This window comes from Epinephelus moara, chromosome 15 (assembly GCF_006386435.1).
Source record: "Epinephelus moara isolate mb chromosome 15, YSFRI_EMoa_1.0, whole genome shotgun sequence".
NCBI lineage: Eukaryota > Metazoa > Chordata > Actinopteri > Perciformes > Serranidae > Epinephelus > Epinephelus moara.
Genome location: NC_065520.1, coordinates 12412399 through 12432760, shown reverse-complemented (window position 1 = coordinate 12432760; position 20362 = coordinate 12412399). Strand labels below are relative to the sequence as shown.

Sequence of the window (20362 nt, the reverse complement as noted above, 5' to 3'; positions counted from 1 at the left end):
TAATTCCTGCTATCAGCTGTTTCCTGTTTATCCACCGCCAGTGGGTCACACATGTGGCGTCATCAACAGCTCCTCCCACAAGTTATCAAACGCCCCTCCCGTTGCGGAAGGCCACCTCGGTCTGTTTAAACTAAAAGGGTTCCGCCAATATGACCTCGGATCCGCCAATATGACCTCGGATCAACTCGCCAATCCGCCTCTGTGTGTATAAACGCTCGCAGCTTGCCAGCAAAACAGCCCAACATTCACGGAAAATCTGGCAGTGTAAAAGGGGCTACTGCTTCAGTTTGTTTGTGTTATTGTGTGACTTTGGTGAATCCAGCCTAACTCTTAATACAACAATGTCACACAACAACACAAACTGAAGGCACATTCACACCAAAACGGAAATCCATCCCCCTCCAAAACACTGGAGCGATACCAAATTTATGCAGTCTTGGGGTTTCTGTTTTTACTTTGGTGTTCAAACCTAATTGTTAATTAATTGTTAATTCGTGCTGTTGGCTTTGTTTTTTTCTACCCAAAATGCACTATGCTCTACGTCACTTCCTCTCTTTGGTTCGCTTGATAGTCCGTTTGCATTTCCCACTGTAAGGGAACTGCACCAGGGTTCACTTGCAAGTGAACCGAGACCCCCAGTTTCCAAGCGGACCAGGGTTCGCTCGTTTGGTCTGCACCTGGGTTCAAATGAGCACTCACACCACTCCAAACAAACCGAACTATCCAAGGAAGTGGACCAGGGTTCGTTTAAAGCGGACCAAATGGCGCCAGTGTGAATGCGTCCTAACTGTTGGAGGCAGTGGTAGCCAAGCAGCTCCTTGCTGTTTTTGTCACTGGAATCTGGGTCTGAAGAGAGCGTAAATTCAGATTCAGATTCAGATTCAGAATACTTTATTAATCCCCGGGGGGAAATTGGTTTTACTTTCAGTTCAGTCCCCCTTTGGAAAGGGCTGAGCCTATGACTGGATGAATGAGACTTGGATTAAACTGCGCAGTTATGTTAGAGATTGTAAAAGGATATTTTGAGCTCAATTTGCTGTTGTTAAATTCAAAACGAATTTGTTTACTGTGAAGGCATGTGAGAATGAATTCAACGTGACAGGGTGAGTTGTCAAACTAAAAATTGGAGGGGTGTATTACTTCCTTAAGGCACCAACAGTAAAGCTTGTTCGGCTATGGAACAGTTTCTCCTCTGTCCTCCTCCCACATCTTTCTGACATCAGATTTAAACATTTTCTGTAACTCTCCAAGGATCCAACATCTACACCCACCTTCTGCAAGGATTGGCCAGTTGTGTGTAGGTGAGAAAGTCCCAATGATGGACAGCTTTTCACTCAAGTGTGGCCATTGACAGCAGGTATTATCTGTTTCCTATGTGGCTGGGTGACATGCCATATGAATACATGTGATACTTTTTCCACTCTGAAACTCTATATGAAATAGTGTCAATCTGTCTAGAAATGGCTAGTGCCACTTTGCTTGGACGACCTTCGGACATACTTTTCAATGGCACAGCTCAACTCATATTCACTGTAAGTGCTGTGGTATGAATTTAAAAAGAGCAAAAATATATATTTCTACACAGAGGTCAATGCACTAACTATGTATGTGCTGCCTACATTTTCCCTCTCGCTGTGGTGAGGGAACACTCCATGTCTTGGGGGACTAGTAGAGTGTTCGGAAAGTTAGTGGTCTTGCTCTTGCTGAGAACTGACCCGCGATGGAAATTCTTTCCTTGTCCTTTTCCAGAAGAACATTCTTTAGCAGCCGCCTCACCTCGACTGATCCCACTCCAGCCGCCAGAAACACACGGCCACAATCCCCACCGCAGCACACACATCCAAATACTGTACATGGACATACTGTCGGCACACACAATACCACACACAGGGTATGAACCAGAGGTGTAGCGTTAATGAAACGTCACATCCTGCGACTAGCCATCTTTAAGTTACAGTATGTGCCTCTATGATCATTGGAATTGGTGAATTTTTTAAACTTAAGGGAAGATTTTGGAGTTGAAACTCTTTACTGAACTCCCTAAACAATTTCCATTTGAGCTCTTGGAGCCGAAGTACACAGCGAAAACACATTTACAGGAATTCTAGAACACTTTATCTAATTGAAATGTCTGTCGGTGCTTGGCATTTCAGTGGTGCATTCAGCTTTGGACATGCTCTCTGGAACTTATCAGACCCAAACAGTTACATTTGATGCATAAAACTTAATTTTGGGCCAAAATGCCATTTCGGGCTCTTGGATCCTGCAGTCCAGGGTACAGGATGGAATGAAACCCATTGCCCTGTGTGAATACAGAACCATGTCCTACACTTTCAACAACAGGACTCCCCCCCCCCCCCCCGGGCAAAACGTTAGGGATTATTCGGGACCTAGCAACCAATGAGCAGCCACCTTTGAAAGCTTTCACATCACATGGACTGTAAAGTTCTGTACAATGGTTAGAGCTGGTGATTCTTTTTTGTTTTTTGGCTCCATGCTGCTTTTTTGTTATGCACAATTGGCAGGACTGAGAGCGCCGTCCACAGTGAATCAGACATGTCTGGAGGTTTAGTTTTCCAATGAGACATCTGATGAATGCTGACGATTTCTGATCAAAGATTCGAGTTGTGGCGGGGCAGCGTGCCTTGCGTGGGAGGGTAAATGACTGACTTGCGTTTTAGAGATTAATTTAAGCTGCTTTTCTTTTGGGCCGCATAAAAAAAGGGGGGGTGGGGTGGGGGTGTTTTTATGAGTAGCGGCCAAAACAGCTGAAGTTTCAAGGTAGAGGGAGAGACAGCAGAGAGACATTAAAAATTACAGGAGATTGAATGGCTGCTGTGGACATGTCGTGGATGCAAAGTGGAGACAGATGAAGGTTATTATACAGTTAATTGGAAAATAGTGGCCTTTATGTACCTCAGCTGCAGAGAGGCGTTCATTTGAAAGAAGTGTATAAAAGATATTTGTCATTGCAATATTTCTCTATTATAGACGTGGGCAATACACCGATTATCCTCAATGTATCATGGCTTGTTCCACGTGGGATGTGTAAAATGACTACATTGCGAACATCAAGCCTAAATTGTCCCGACATTTTGTTTGAACTACTGGCATGAGACTTGCTTTGGCGTTTCAGTGCCTTGCTCTCTCCCTCTTACACATACACACACAAAAACAAAGACTTGCATACATGATACATCACATGTACTCCTCTGCTCATTCAGATCCTTTCCCCTAAGTGAGAATGTGTGTTTTTGAAGGCGTTTGTTTTCATGCAGGGCTCCACACCACTACTATTTAGTCAGGTTTTGCAACCATAGAGCACCAGTGTGACTTGCAAAGATTATTAATTTATGAACTGAAGAGCTGTTAGTTTTTCCCAGAGTACAGTTAGTAAATCATGTTTAAAGGTGCTGCTGTAGTGTGAGCAGATGAGGCATGTTTTTGTATCAGCAGGGCTCCATACCACGACTATTTAGTCCCATTTTGCGACCATGGAGCACCAGAACGGATGGTGTGTTTCCAGCTCAAAATGAATAAATCTGCATGTTTAAAAGGTACCACAGTTACAGTTTAACTTTCTGTTAACTGCTAACATTTATCTGTTGGCAGGAAGCTTCAAGTTAACAAAAGCATCAACACTTGGGTCCTGAGATGAGCCGGGTGATTCAAAATATACGCACCAGTAGTTCCACTTTACTTAATTCAATACTACTAGCAGATTTCACAACATCAAGATACATATTGGGAATTGCGATGCAGCCTAAAAATATTGCAATATTTTCGAACGTATAGCCCAGCCCTACTATATCGCGATGTGACTAGATATCATCTTAGACTTTGGATATCGTATAATTGGAAGTGTTTCTTGGTTTTGAAGGCTGCATCACAGTAAAGTGATGTAATGTCCTTAAATTAATTGATTAATTAATTAAATTGACTATTTGCCTTAACCCACTAGGTCACCATAAACATATCACTGATGAGCTGTCTAGTGTCTGAAACGGCCCACAATCCCCAAATTTCTTAGCAGGTTTTTAACATGAAACATTTCCAAAAGAGATTTCTTTTTTCCAATTCATTTGCCATTTCACTGAAGTTGTTTCTGTGGTATCTGTTCAGATTTGAGATGAGAAATGATTCAAAGCATGCAATAGTCTGTGAGTTTACTGGTGGCTAAACCAGTGCTACAAATGCTGTCAATAATTTATCAGTTACGGGTCTGGGTCTGGACTAGATGGTGTCTGGGTCTGGACGTGGGTGATGGGAGGAGATGGCAGGTTAACAAGAGGGATGCAATTTGGACATTTTGCCATTAAGCATTACAGTGCATGTCATCTCAAACCCATTAATACTTTTAAATCAAGTCTTTTGTTCACTTGCTTTCCATTCAACTAAAATGTCCCACGCTCAGCCTTGAAAGTGGATGTCATGGTCACAGTGTGAGTAATAAATACTGAGCAGAGCAATTACAAGCTGCAAACAGTGTGCGAGAGCGACGGCGTGCAACTGCAGGAAATGTTTAATAAAAGGAGATCGCACCCAAATGGGAAATGCATGCTTAAATGTGTCACATGGGCTTCCATTGAAGTGAATGGGAAACACTAAGCAATCTGACTGTAGTTTAAAGGCCTGGTAGGACTTTGTTTGTGCTGGACACAACACACAAATGAGCTCCCAGTTGAGATCACAGTATGGTGTACTTACTCAAACAAAATGTAACTTGGCTAAATGTCCACATTTATGTTGGCATGTATGCAAAAATATAACCAAGGACAAGCAGACGTGAACGCACACTTATTCAGGGAATGACACATATGACTGCAAACTCACACTTAAGCACTTGCACACTTGCACACAGCCGGCCCAGACTCCACCCCCCAGTGGTTCAGTGATTGGCCTACTTAAAGGCAGGGCAGCCCACTGGCAGATTTGAATACAGGGAAACAGAGAGGGAGGGATGGACGGAGAGGAGGAGGAGGAGGAGGAGGAGGGGAGATAGAGGGGGGCGGTGCACTAGTTTGCCCCTGCTCTCTCTCTCTTTCTCTCTCTCTCTCCCTCCCTCTCTGCCGGGTCAGGATGGAAAGGCTTACACAGGCAGGGGAGGAAACATGTCATGAGAGGTGATGACACAGCCACGGAGACATATCCACATCCCTGCTGACTCCCAAGTTCGCTGCACGCCGCCGCTTCTGCTGCTGCTGCTGTTACTGCGTCCCACAGAGGAGAGAGAGAGCCAAAGATAGCCTCCGAGATCTCCCCCTACCTCTCTCTCTTCCTCTCTTTTTCACTTTGTTTGTGGATGATGGGATTTTAATCATGTGGAAGGTAAGAGGAGGAGGTGAAGTGGGGAGCCGGTTTTTGTTTTCTCGTGCTGACTGTGCAAGGGGCCTTTCTCAGTGGGAGTCTGTGTTTCTTTTAGTTTACTTAAGTCTGAGAGTCCCCGGGGGATTCCCGCATGCTTTCACCCTCCATCTCGGCTCAGATTGTATTCCCAGTGGAAATGAGGAGTGGAAGCGTTGAGTGCCAGCGTTACTGGAATGATAATGATAGAGCAGTGGCTTCGCAACTCAGCCAATGAGTGCTGTGGAGCCATCGGTGTCATGGTCCAGGGGAAACTTCTGCAGAAACAGTTGTTGAATTTAGATTTATAACAAGGTGTCTGCTTTTACCATGTGGTGTGTATTAGGAATGAGTTCTTTATTCCTGGTTGCTTTAGTCTTTTGAGTTCTTCAGCTTCACAAAAACTTATATTTTGAGTTTTATTTGTCATGTTTAGCCCCAAAATGTGCTTTCAACTTTGTCAAATTCAGAGTTGCACCCAGAGCAGAGCCTGATGTGATGCTTTTTGTGCAGTGGTTGTGTCGTCGTGACATTTGGATCTGATTCTAAAAGAGCTTTCACAGGTATTGACCGTGACACTTTTGAATATTGACCCAGAAAACACATTAAATTGTACGTGTTGTGTGTGTGTGGGGACGTGTGTGTGGGTGGGGTTAGGTCGCATGTGAGTCTGTTTTGTGTGACCTAATTTCAAAGAGCCGCTGTGTTTTGGTGGTTGCTTGAAGCCCAAGATACATAAAGACAGGAGACAGTGCCTTGAGGGATGCTTAAAATGTGTGTGTACTTGAGTGCTGTGTGTGTGTGTGCATGTGAATATGAGTGGCTTTAAAAAAAGGTCCCGAATGGTCTTTTTTGCACTTAAGAGGCAGGAAGTCTGACAGTGTTAATTTAACAGCTTGAGGGGAGAGGACACATTTAGCTGCATGGCACTTTTATCCCAAATGTTTAAGTGTGTTTGTGAACGTAACACACCTTTAGGGTTAAGCATCCACATGAGTGCATGTTATACACTCTGCATGGCATTCCTGTTTGCACAACTCTGTCGTTGTGTGTTTAACTGAGCCTCCCAGAGGTCAGATTATTCAATTTCACAGCATCTCCTGTGTGCTGAGGCGTGCTTGGTACGTACAGGATCTGTGCATGCGTGTGTGAGGGCGCATGCGTCTCGTGTGTGTGCGACAGCTGGCTGCCACGGGCTCAGCGCTGCTACTGATCCTTCTCACCTGCTATGGGTCACAGGGATCAAGGAAATCCAGGTTCAGCGTTTGATCTGCGAGACAATGGGGAACTCAAGGAAGGGAGGCTTCTGTAGTGGAGCTGCAGTTTATAGTGCTAGTTAAAGGAGTGATGCGTGAAACTTTGGCTGAAGCGAAGACTATGCATTAAAATTAGAAGCACATGGGACTTTAGGGGCAGTGTGCTTTGATTTTAGTGCTAAAAAACAACATTTAGGTACGAAAAGTTTATGAAAATAGTTAAATTTTTGATTTGTTGTTGGAAAAAAAGTTTCATTTATCCATAAACTTTAACTTTCAGCCCGTCCATATAGCTTCACAGTTTGCCACATGCCACATTTTTGACAAACAGAGACGAGGAAGTACAAAGTGGCTCTGTCTGATGTTTAGTTTGTGGCTGTCACGATGCCGACCAATATAGCAACAATAGTATTGTTGCTGTTTCTTTTCCTGTTTCCCCCGACACGTTTCAGTGGCATTGTCAGCCGGGGCGGGCTTGAGCAAAGCATCCCAGCTCTCAGATCCGTCTGTTTTTTTCCCAACTTGAAGACTGACTGTGGGAACCGTGTAGACAAATAAAGTGACGGCGGTATTGTCATTCCTTTTCCTGTGTGGGGCACATCTGTCACGTTGTTTGACTTGGAAGGAGGGAAAGGTGCTTGAGTGTTGTTGCATCAATCGCAAGGAAAAAATTTTTATTGCTGGTTGCTTTAGCCACCTACACTGGTCCCTAAATATCCTGTTATCTCACCAGCGTGTAGCTTACATGATAAATTAGGAAGGTATAACTCATGAGACTCTTATATCTCCCTAATTGGTTAATTTGATCTTCAAAGTGTCTGCAGTCTCCCACTTCAGACGCTTGAGGGGCAAACTGCTAATTGCTATCTAAACATCCTTCAGAAAAGGACAAAGACAGACTGGAATACTTTTTTCACTCATCCTCCCCCTGTTTCCACTCCACTTCAGTTCATTTTATTCACCCCAGTGCGTTCTTTAATCACCAGCCCAATAAGATGAGTGCAATGTTGCCATGGAAACTTGTGACAATGAGTACAATCGGTTCAGTGAGACTTGGCAGCTTGTGTAGTCCTGTGGAGGGAATAAGTGGTCCCTCAAACTTTTTTTTCTGTTGTCAGAAGCCTCTACAGTCGGCTGCTGAACAGATTTTGAGTGTGGATTGTGCATAACTAAACATTTGGATGGTGCATATTTCATCATTTTAGCAATTTTACACAGCATGCTAATTTTAGAGATAAAGTTGGCAGTTTATGCTATAATTAATAATGCATGCTCCAACATAAAGGTCCCAACATCAACCCAATTTCAACTCATTTGTGCAAACCACAAATGTTTCATATGTTACATTTATACATTTCATATGCTACATTTGCACGTTTCATATGTTACATTTATACATTTCATATGCTACATTTACACGTTTCATATGTTACATTTATACATTTCTTACATTACATTAGTACGTTTCATATGTTACATTTATAAATTTCATATGCTACATTTGCACGTTTCATTTGTTACATTTATACATTTCTTACATTACATTTGTACGTTTCAGTTGTTATATTTACACGTTTCATATGTTACATTTGTACTTTTCTTATGTTACGTTAGTACGTTTCAGTTGTTATATTTACACGTTTCATACGTTACATTTATACATTTCATGTCACATTTGTACTTTTCTTATGTTACATTAGTACGTTTCAGTTGGTATATTTACACGTTTCATATGTTACATTTGTGGTTTCATATATCATAAATGTGTTGAAAATTTACATTTATCTACATTTCAATTTTCAATTTTATGTTGTGAAAATGCTGTGGAGCAGTGTACAACATTCAGAACAGCAAATAACTATTTGCTTTTTAAAGATACAGTGGTGTAATGGCGTTCTAAGCAGAAAATTAAATCAAGCTACCTCTGTTTGTGCTGTAATCAGAGCTTCTCAGTTTTGGTGGACGGCCTAGCGGCATGTGCATGTTGGTGCATGTGAATCCCTGTGTGTAGCCCACTGGCTAATTAATTGCAGCCACTCTACTCTGTGCTTATACAACCATTGCCGTTGATTATGTCATCTTAACCCACACCATCATCGTAGAAGCATAGCACCCATCTTCTAGTTTCCCCCATGATTAGCAATGCGCTTTCCACTTGTGATGGGATCACCCAAGATGCATTTCATTCCAGGCTCATAGATAATACCACATACAGCTCCTTGTGGCTAGGTTCAAGCACAAAAAGAACTGGTTTGGGTTAGAAAAGGTCATGCTTGGCTGAAAAGACCCAGTTTGGTCCTGATGTGTTGCTAGAAAATACCTCGCCATGCCATCCACTACCACCTCCTCCCCTTGATGACAAACTCAGCTCACATACTTGTAATCTGAACTAAGTCAGTTTAAAAATGTTGATGTACGAAATGTAGAAATGTAATCAATGGTTTGGAGAAAAGTACAGTGCCAACATTTTGTGTGCTAAGAAGTTGCATTGTGCATCCTATTTCAAACTATACCACAGTAGTCCTGCAATCCCAGACATTTCTTGGAGAACTCACTGCAGTGCATATAAAACTGTCCTCAAGTGACCAAAGCAAAACTCACTCCCTTTGAAATCTTTGGTAACAACCTGACCTTTCACAGTTTTTCCTTTAAAAGCAAAGCAATCACAGATTCTCAGAGTGTGCCGCCCGATACACAACCTTTCGCAGGTGTCAGACGCAGCTCGATTTTAGTTATTTTCCTCTCCAGATTGTGAGTTTGAAGATATGTCACGGCCATCTGATATGGACTGAGGGTTTTGGTTAATCTGCTGCAGGCCGGCAGATGTTAAAAAGTCAGATCACATCATTTTTGGAGTATCCACCACTCGAGGGGCCTCTCGAATTCAATATCATCAGGGTTGGTTTTTTTTTAGACATTCCTTCCCTTCGGATTCAATGTAAACACAGATCATGTCAGGTCTCACTTTGCTCTGAAAAGTCATCGTTCATACTCAAAAAATGCGACCGTTCAAAAGCATGTGTAATTGTAAGCATATTCCAAAGCTGTCCATATGTTGGGTGTTGTGACATACAAGGTGCTCTATGAGGCTGGGTTACTGTAGGCATGCTCGGGTTAAACTGGGGTCACAACATGCAAAGAAACAGGGTCCTTCAGGAAATACAACTCCTTGACCTCTTATCAAGTCACCTCTTACTATTATTGAGATTTAAATTACTTATACTTCTAAAATCAAAACTAAACTATATTGGAAACAAGTCAAAATATTCTTGCTGCAATGGCAGATTTTACTTGTTTCAAGAGCATGCAACTTTACGGATTTAAATTCCGCACAAAGACAGCTTGATAAGAGGGATATTCTCGCAGTGTTCACTCCAAATGAGAAAATCTGCCCCTGTCACATGACTCCCTTTGCAGCTGCACTGGATGAGCCACGCAGATGCAGCATGCTTATTATTTATCCCGCTAGTGTTCTGTTCATACATGCATAAACTAGCTTACCTCAGTCTGCCAGCTCTCTGGGGCCGCTTTCATGCTGAAAACATTTCATTATCCAATCAAAGTTGCAATGATAATTTAGTACTTTGGGGAATAACCGCTATTTAATCACTTTCATCTCCGCCAGGGGACCCTAAGCACATATTTTGAGGCAACATTAAGGCATTATAGAATAATTGTGATCATGGAGGGAGGCATTAACTAAATTTGTAGTGTTTTAAAAAGGAAATATAGCACACGTGTGCTCAGCAGATAATACTCCATCACCACAGGCAGCGCTCTGTATCTAGTTTTCCACCCTGTAAATGTAAGATTAAATGAAGACATGCACGTGAGTGATAGACCAAGTACTCAAGTGGGACTTGGCTTTAAAGAAGAAGCAGAAAAAAGGAACATTAGTAACCTTGGAGCGCATCACACTGGGCTTTCAGTAACTGACGCAATAACTGACACTTTGAACTGTTGCAGTGCAGTGAGTTACACCACCATGGTGCTCCATTCAAGCTACAACAAGCACCATTTCTCCTTCTAACGTTCTCCTCACTATGTCTCTCATGGGTGCGAAAATTAGGCGTGACACAGTAATTGTGTTATTGACTTATCGTACGATATATAGACATGACCTCAATCATTGTGCTGACCTCAGTATTGCCCATTGTGTTTACATGCATGTTTGTTTGCATGAAAAGGTCACCAACATGTTAGCCAACATCATGCCGATGACACGGTGAAGCATACCGGTAGCCTGCAGCTGCACTTTTAGAGTGGAAGAGGCACAGTCCTCTGATTGTCGTTAACTTGCCAGCCCATGGCAATGAGCTAAAAAGTCCGTCATTTGTGGTGTTACCCTCCAACATTCATCCTCTACTCCATAGATCAACCAGCAAACTGCCCAGCTCTCAGGCCGTTCATCCCCTAGAGCCGACTGCAGCACACTTGCTAGATAAGAGGGTACCCGCAGTGTTCCGTAGCTTTGCTAAGCTTGCCTACGACGCAGAGGGCTTTTCCCTCTGCGACAGACGCAGAGACGTGACTTGCACCTCCAAAAAATTGTAACCAGGCGTTGAGGCAACGCAGACCGCAAGAGCTATGATTGGTCCTTCAAACTACATAATTTCCGGCATTTTGCAGGGTTTCACTTCCTGCTGCAGCGTCACATATTCGCCCGTAGTCTGCCTCGAGCCATTCAATGGGCGTACACACCATCGGCGCAGTCGCCTCTCTCTTCGTCACTGTCGTAACATTTGTAATAAGAGCATTTGTCGTTCAGTGTCAATCATCTCGAGCTCCAGCAACAGTCTTTCTCTCTCGATCGGCATCTTCACTGTGACTAGAGCAAAGCCGGGAGATAAACAAACAATGAACGAGCAACGACCATAGACGTCACAGAGTCTAGGTAGGTATATAATAGAACGCCGCGCCCCCAAGCGCTTTGGCGGGGAATTGCATAATGACACAGACCAACAAGACGCAGAACTATGATAGGCACATAGCAACTGTGGAGCAACTGCGTGCATGTTGCGTCGAATGTACGCAAAAGCATAAAGAAACTTTTAGTCACAAGAGGCATCACTTGGTTTTGTTTTTATTGGCCACAATTTTTATTAAGTCTCAAACTGAATAATTCTGGACAATTCCAATAAAATGTACTATAATTCTATGGGAAATTTTGGGCGTCGAAAAATTTTCTGAATACTATTGAATTTTTATGCAACAATGTGTGCCTTTTTTGCATCACTTTTTGGTGAAAATATCTTTAATTTAATCAAAATAAGTTAATTAGTCATATACTTCCTTGTATATATTAACAGGTGTGACCTTTTTAAAAATGTATTTTTAATATATTCCAATCGCAATGTTTGAATATTCTTTAGTATTAAAAATTCATCGCACTTTGAAAGGGTGTACTTGTATTAATATGCTATTGTCTTACCATTATATCAGTGGCTTAACGTGGTTTCAAAATGACAATAATATCATTTATTGCAATGATTTCTGGGACAATATACCATCCAACAAAAGTAGTTATACAGTCAGGCCAAGCGAATGTGTCCTTGACACCAGGATTGTTTTTGCCCATTATAATCTCTGCCCCCAAACATAACATCTCATTTTACATGCAGCACTGTACTCAATCTGGGTCACATAAGCAAGAATCCAGACAGTCCCTGCCACACACATACACACCCACACACACACACAAATTGTCAACCTTTATCATAATCACTAATAGCCTTGGCATCCTGGACTACGACTGGCCAATCCTGTTAGGTGTGACTGACCGCTTCGCAACATGAAAGCCCGTGATTGGTCACAGCTAGTGTGGTAGGAAGCGGATTAGGGATCAACATGGCAGGGTGTCTGGAATCAGACAAAGACGTTATGTGTGTGTGTGTGTGTGTGTGTGTGTGTGTGTGTGTGTGAGTGAGTGGCAACGGTTAGTGTTGCTAACAAACCACAGAACGCAGCTATTACTATACAGGGGAGAGGAAGAGGAGACGGAGGGATGTGATAGATGAGAGAGATTCTGAAATCTAATTCTCCTTTGAATTTGACATCTAAAAGCTCTGAGCTTTTTATCGCTTGTCTCAAAGTGGAGTTTGGACTTCTTTAGCTCGAGCTCTGGGCCTGTTCATCACCATAGTATGCTCTTACTTCCTCTATCCTAATTGGACTCTCAGCACCTGCACCTGCACCTGCACGCCAGTGTGCTGCGGACTATGTTAGAATGATTTCTGCCAGCACTTGTGCTGTAAGATTTATCACTCATTTCCTACAATCAGTGCCCAAGACAAATATTTTGCAAGGAAACGCTGCAGAGTAATATTTTGACTTTGCTCCACATGTTGGGGGAGCGTATCAGCACTCTTTCCGCATGGCTGCATCTACACAACGCATGGTGGAAGGTATAAAAATCAATGGGAAATTCGCGTCGACCTTGGCACGGAAATCATGATCCTGAAAAGACAACATGTACTCGACGACTCCGCGGGGTCGAGGGTTAATCTCTCACTGTGCGCTATCCGCTGCTGCTATGAAAGCAGATTATGTGGTTGTTGTTTTTTTTGGAATCGCAAATCCCATAAGCGGTTGAGGGATCTTTAAAATTCTTCGACAGATCGGAGGTAAACAAGGTGTCGAAAGGTTTAGACGCTGTTAAATATGGAGAGGGAGAGGGTTTTAAAAAAGGAAAAAAACACAAGGTTGTGTTTTATAATTCACAAAAAGGGTCAATAATTTATGCAGCCTTTTCACAAAAATGTGAATAATTGAGCGCTGGGACTTTCTGCGTGTCCGGACTGTGAGAGCAGGTAGTGTTTCTGAACCTGATGTTCAAGATGAGGAAATATTTGCAGTTTGCTGTGGTGAAAAAATATCCAAATTTTATTTTCAAAGTCAAATGTCCTTCAGTTTTTAGTGTGTTGTGAACATATTTCAGCCCGAGCCCACCATATGGGTTTTCTTGCTCTGACAATGTGGCATTACAGAGGCTGACAGGCAGATATTATCATGTTTACGCTCAGCTTCAGATGGTTTGCCCTCTTTCGCTTGCCTCCAACATTTCACTGTGTTTGCTATTTTCTGCCTCCTGCGAGTTAAGAGAGAACTGGAACAGCACAATCATACAGTGACACACACACACACACGCACACTAGTGTATGCTGATTGTGTGAGCCAGGTCAATGGGGATGACCTACTTCTCGGTTCTGCTCCGTGGACTGCCACTGCCGCTCACGTCAACTCACCAAATGGACCCCCTCCGCCCACCCGGACGCATTTTTTTGGAGGAGTCGAATCACTTTTGGCTGCTTCCTATAATTACTTTTTTTTTTTGAGTAATTTCGTGTCACATCATTTAGCGATCTGGAAATGGAATCACTCCCCACTGCCATGGTGGAGTTTAACTTCTTCAGCTCAATTTGTCAAGCGATGGTGTGGCTGAAATATTCATTTTGCTTAAAAGCTGAAGTGAAATAAAATTCCCCTGCAGCAGAGTTTAAAGAGGAAAAAATTTCATAAAGTCAGAGGCTTTTATTAATATAACATTGGGAGAAGAAACTGTGGGAGACCCGCAGTTATTAACAGTTATTAACAGTACATCAGTATTACGAGTGGCTCCATGGAGGACCACAGGAACTGCTCACATTCCTTTCCCGTCTCAAAAACACAGCCTCTGTTTTTGTCTGCATCGTGCCCTTGTCGAATCAGTTTTTAGAAAATGGATAGAAAGAGCTCCTATGAAAATTTTAACAGCTTAAACTGTGAGTGGAAGGGAAAGCCGCAACCTCCTTGGACCCAAAGTCAATGAAAGATTTAGAAGTACAGCACACACTAATGGGAGAGACTGCCCAAATATAAACAGGAAGAGAAATCAAACGTTAAAGGAGGTTTAATTTCTACAGTGCGTCGTTAGTGATTCTCACAGTCGTCTCTGTCTGTGCCAGAGAAAGGTATGAAATCACAAATTATCTTTCTGCTACAGCGGAAAAAAAACGCCCTGGCTTGTTTTTGTTCCTTTAAACCATTTACCACCACCAGTCATCTTGGGTGGCTGTAATCTGAGAATGCAGTGATGGTGCTCTGGCAAAATGGTGTCAAGGATGAAACATTTGCATATGGAAAGGTGTGCACTGTCATAAAATGGCCCCACAGAGGAAAACGCAACAAAAATCATTAACGCTATGATTCAACTTTTAGTGACAGTAACACAAACATAATTTGATAATTGGTGCCCTAGAGGTGAGGCCGGCTATACTTTGGCTCTGGAGGAGCTTGATGAACTTGCTAGCTGTAGGCGGCTCTAGCAAAACATTACGATATAAGTTGTTTGCTCTGAGGTTGTTGTTGTTTCCAGTAGTGAAGGGGATTTGTAAAAGGTATTTCGCAGTTAGCGGAAGGAAGGGAAAATGCCAGCGTAACTCAGCGGCCTGATGGCAAGCTTAAAGGAGAAGTCCGGTATTTTGCACTTTGAGCCCCATTTCTGGGCTGTTTACGATGAAATAGAGTGGCTAAGACCAAAATTGTGACGATTGTTCGTTTTCTGAGAATTTGTCTTTCCCCTGCCTGGCTTAACACTGCTGCCTATGGCCATGTGTGAACCTGTCCTAAAATCACCTTAAACCTTTGTTTTCAAAGCCATGAAACTCACCGAGTGGTCAGTGGTGTTCGTTGATGTTCTGACATAAAAATCGTAGCAAACTGTGGTTTCCATCAGTGTTTTCACGAGTCATCTGATTGTGGAACTATTTTTTCAGCTGCCTCACACCCGTGTATAGACTTCCGCTTGATTGTTCGTTTGACCCTGAAGCGTTATCCACTCCAGCCCACTTGATGGCAATAATGCTCCTTTACGTGGGTGTCGCAACCAGCAGGAAACCATTGCAATGTAATGGGACACAGAGAAGAAGCAGAAGAAGGTTGGCGTTGTGTTCAAAGGCATCGTTCTGCGAAGGCTGTTTACAAGCGAGTAATTACAAAACTTTTTCGTTCGTTCTCGTTCTTCCTCCAGGAGCGCACACAGCACTGTCGAGCTGGCACTTTCACTGAGCCAAAAGACTACAATGACTGCAACCATGTCGTAAACAACCCCAGCAGCATTCTTTGGACAGGTATACAGTGCATTCAGAATGTCTCAGTTAGCCAAAAGTTTGCAAGCCTGGAGTAGAGGTGCATGCTCAAAAGAAAAGCCCACATTTCTGGTCTTAAGGAGAAATACTCCCACTTATGAAAGACTTGGCAATTAAACAGGTTTTTGGATATGCACAAACACCGCAAAGTTTTCAAAAAGGTGGCTGAATGAAAGATGGAGGGAAGCTTTGTTCACAAGATCAAACAACTCCGGAACCAGCAGAAAACTTCTGATGTGATAAATGACATGTTTGGGCACTTAAATCTGAGTATGCACAGCTGTATGTTAATGGCAATGTTCATTTTCATTAGACGTGTAAACAGCTCGGTAGGAATAATGTATGTTTTGGACTAAGAGCAAACACCAGAATATTTTGTGCATGTCAACGTAGTCATAGTTGTGCTTATTTATTCTCCAGGGAGCCAGTGGACGTCCTTTAAAGTTTCACGTCCTGCTGCATCAGGTTATGCGCTGACATTTATGGATCAGAGACCATACACAGGGTTTGGTTTCAAAATAAAAGCGCCATACATTCGGGAGTAGCATCAGGGCAATGACATTTGTACCTCTCAAAATAGAAATGTAGCATTTTGGACTTGGGTTACGAGGTCTTGTAACAGGAGCAAAGCAGAGCAATGAAAACTGCCGGGAATAGCAAGAGGAGACGAAGACGATACAGGAATCTGACTCTTTTTGAAAGGAGGAGCATCTCGACACAGATCCTCTAACGCACACCTAAGCATATCATATCTGTCAGGTATTATTTTGCTATCTGTGCGGGGGAAGGGAACAGGGTTCAGAGGTTCACTGATTTTTACTGTCAAGAGAAGTAACTATCAAACGTTGTGACAGGCAAAAAAATATGTTGAATATTACTCATGGTTTCTGTGATTGCATTGTGCTGCTCTAGTTTCCTGTTTAATGGCATACTTGTACAGTTTACAGCACTGTCCACCATACTGCACCAAACATTCTTACAGTTTCCTTTGAAGCATTTAGTTTCACTTCTTATAAACGGACCAAAATAGGCTAAAGATAATTAGCCACGGCTTTTTTTTAATGTTCCCTGCTGACTCCTGTAAAAGCTGTCTTGAATATGCACTTGATGGCTGCACATGTGATATTGTGCTCAAAGACTGAGGCTAAAGCACGTATGCATGCTTCAGGCAAAAAGTCATCCTCGCCAGCTGGTGATCCGAAACATGATGGAAGTATGATCTGGACGAATGTGAGATGGGGCTGCGTAGCTTACATGCATTGGTTGGCCATAATAATGATCTTCAAGTGTCCACAATAAAAGAAGAATATTCAATCAACACCTGTTATGAATATTGTCTTCCACTTCTGATGTGATGTAGCCCTAACTCAAATAGGAGAGACCTCCGCTTTCATTAGCAAAACAAATATTTGTTGGCTATTTAGCATTTTTTTTTGGTTTCGAACCAAACAAAAAAGACAAAGTGAAAGAAGTAATTTGTTTGCTGTGCAATAAAACTAGTCGGGACCACAGCTAGAACCCGGCAAATCTCTGCTTCTATCTTAAAACTCATCACCTAACAGAACAGGGCTGCAACTAACGATTAATTTCATTGATTATTTCTTCGATCAGTCGACTAATCATTTTATCGAAAAATGTGTTAAAATGTTGAAAAATGTCGGTCTGTCTCTCCCAAACCCCAACATTATGTCATCTAATGTCTTGTTTCATACTCATGATCATGACAGTGATCGATAACGAGACTGTACAAGGGCAATTAAACATGTTAAAAAATAAAAATAACCCCACCAGATTTTTACGGATCTGATGTATTGATCTCAGCATACCCTTGTCCAATATAGCCAAGTAGCCAAGACGCTTCTGGGTATTACAACATATGAACCTCACGTCCATAGATATGCTCTATGGACAGTAATTTATGTCATCAGTAGGAGAATTTCAATATCACACAACACTAGTACATAGAGTAGACATGCCAGTTGTGACCTATAACACATTCCATGAGTGAACTAACTAATAAACCCTTTGAAACCTGAGCACATTGGCTTGATTTCTTTTGGAAACATACGAAGAAGGGAATGAGCAACAAAAGAAGAAATTACCCCCCCAAAAATAGCAAGAAATTAGTAAAAAGAGAAAATTAAAAACAAGAACATTTATTTAAAAAAAGAAACAAACAAGGACATGACCTGGAGTGCTTAAAAATTCTGTAACATAATTTTAAAATGTCATAATTAATAATTATAAATATAGTTTTTCCCTATTTTTCTAAAATAATTTTCTAAATCATTTTTTTTTAAAAATTTATTATTATTATTATTATTTATTTGTAATTTTTGCAGTTTATGGGATATGTCTAACCAAGCGCTCATTGCCTTTTTTTCCATGTTTAAAAATAAAAAATAAAACTCGCACTATTTCGTATCAAACGGTTTAAATACTTTTTAGAAATTAAATTAAAATAAATTAAATAAATTAATAAATTAAATACGAAAAGGGCCTGAAAGCAGCACAAGAAAGGTGATGTCACTCCAGGTTTCAAGGGGTTAAGCCTTGGAAGTAATGCTTGGTTACCACTGTAAAAATAAATAATAACCTATTAGTTTTAACTTAAGGCTTAGTGTGCGGGCTGACTGAGAGGGCACATTAAATAATAACAAAATTCCCTCAACTTGTCTCCTCAAATTCAGTCAACTTAAAATCATAAGGCAGCCTGGACACTAACTTTAAGTTAAAACAAACAGTTTCTTTTTACAGTGTAGTTAAACCGACCGAGGCTAGACAGAAACGGAGTGACAGGGTCTGAATGACAGAAAAGAAATGCAAAAATAGCATAAAGCTGTCACCATAGCAGCTGGAGAGCAACTAAAATATTATGCTTTTGAAAAGAGACTGGCAGCAATGTGCCATAATGGCCACACACAATATACCTTCACTCTGTCATGTACAACACACATGGGGGTGTATTACTACAACATATAAATAGACGCCGTGTATATACATGAAATCTGTTCTCTGTTCAGTAAGAAACAGAGAGAGGGATAAAGCAGTGGAGGATCCATCCACCGTCTCTCAGCTTTGTATTGCCCCCCACTGAAGAGTATTGGTACTGACGTTTCAGTGGTGCCAGCACAGAAGACGAGCCATTCACACACAGTGGCAGCTCTGACAGTCATGAGGCACAAAGTGATGGTGGGAAAAACAAACAACTTCGCCTGGATTTGATCAATGTCCTCCTCCAGTCTCAATGCCCTTCTCACATGCCTGTTTTCTATTCCACTCTTCCCTCCTCTCCCTCGGTAACGCTCTTCCTCCTACCTCTTCTGCTATGCGCTGTGTCACCTCAATGCACGGTTCAACAGTGTCACCTATGGTGTGCTGAGAGGCATTTCACCCTGTCTCACCTGCCAGTTTGGATTTGTGCAACAATGTATGTCAGATTTAGATTTGTGTGTGTTTGTCTTTGTCAGAATGAGGGAGATTTATTCTCTTTATCCTTTCGTGCCTCCAGGTTCTCCCTCCTGTCAAGCAGTGGCCTGTCAGAGCTCCATCAATGTCGAACTTTGCTGACTTTGTCGGGAACTTTTTTTTTTACGTGGTCTCTCTGCTTCTGTAAAATGCTCTTTGCGGTTTCTGTTACCTGGCTGACAGCTGTGCACAGGGATGGACTGTATAATCTCAAATCTGCTTCATTAATACACCACCATTTGTAATGCTCAATGCACAGTACACACCCTCAACATTCCTGCAAGACATTTATATGGTTTTAATGAGTTAGATTTATTTCCAAAAGACATTGGTTTCGAAAAAGGAAATTCCAGCTGGAAACACTGGGTTAGGAGTCTGTATACAATACGGGTACTGTAGAGTTGGACTTTACAAGTTAAAATCAGGTATTACTGTAGTAAAGGGGAAATTAGCTGTGTAAGATTATGGCCATATTAAACCTGTTGTAATTTAATCCAGGTGTTTAATTCACAGTTTACTGCTCAGTTTCAGCTTTACTGTCAATGGACTGAGTGCAACTTAATGAGAAAGTGCTGGTGCATTTTACAGCTGGAGCTGGCCTCCAACTTGTTAATATCAACTTCATTATTGATCGAACGACTGACGCCTCCAGCTTTGGCACAAGTTTGGAATTTTTGACATTACGCTGCAGCAAGCTAAAAGTTGCATTCATTGATTTTTTTGGCCACCTGGGGGCAGTAAAACGAGCTAAAAACACAACACTGCTTACACGTTTCGCTGGAGGTAGAGTCGAACAGCTGCCTGTTGACTCACTCAGTGTAACATTAGAATTAATTTACAGCCACCCAACGACTGTAAATCCAACACTTACTCTCATTTAGCCATGTTTTTGTCAGGACCATCTCCTGAATGCATCCCAGTTGTAAGGAGAAAATGTTGGCATTGTACATTTCAGCAAAACCATGAATTTGTAACATTTGCACGTATAGCATTTATGAAATTACATATATGAGCTGACTTTAGGGTGACCATATTTTGATTTCCAAAAAAGAGGACATTCGGCCGGCCACGACATAGCCTACTTAAATGATACTCGCAGTTTACTCAAAGATGCCTTATAATTTTAATATATTTAAAATTTATATGTATGGATAGAAAATTCAGTTATAT

The 20362-nt window shown here is 41.8% G+C and overlaps 1 protein-coding gene across 1 annotated transcript in view; it reads left to right on the top strand.

The window, feature by feature from the left end:
• The first annotated feature begins 5082 nt into the window (after positions 1–5082).
• Positions 5083–20362, top strand: part of LOC126401921 (E3 ubiquitin-protein ligase Midline-1-like) — a 54703-nt gene continuing 39423 nt past the window's right edge. The window contains exon 1 of the mRNA XM_050063482.1: positions 5083–5328. The gene's annotated coding sequence lies outside the window, so the exon portion shown is untranslated. The remainder of the gene's footprint in view (positions 5329–20362) is intronic.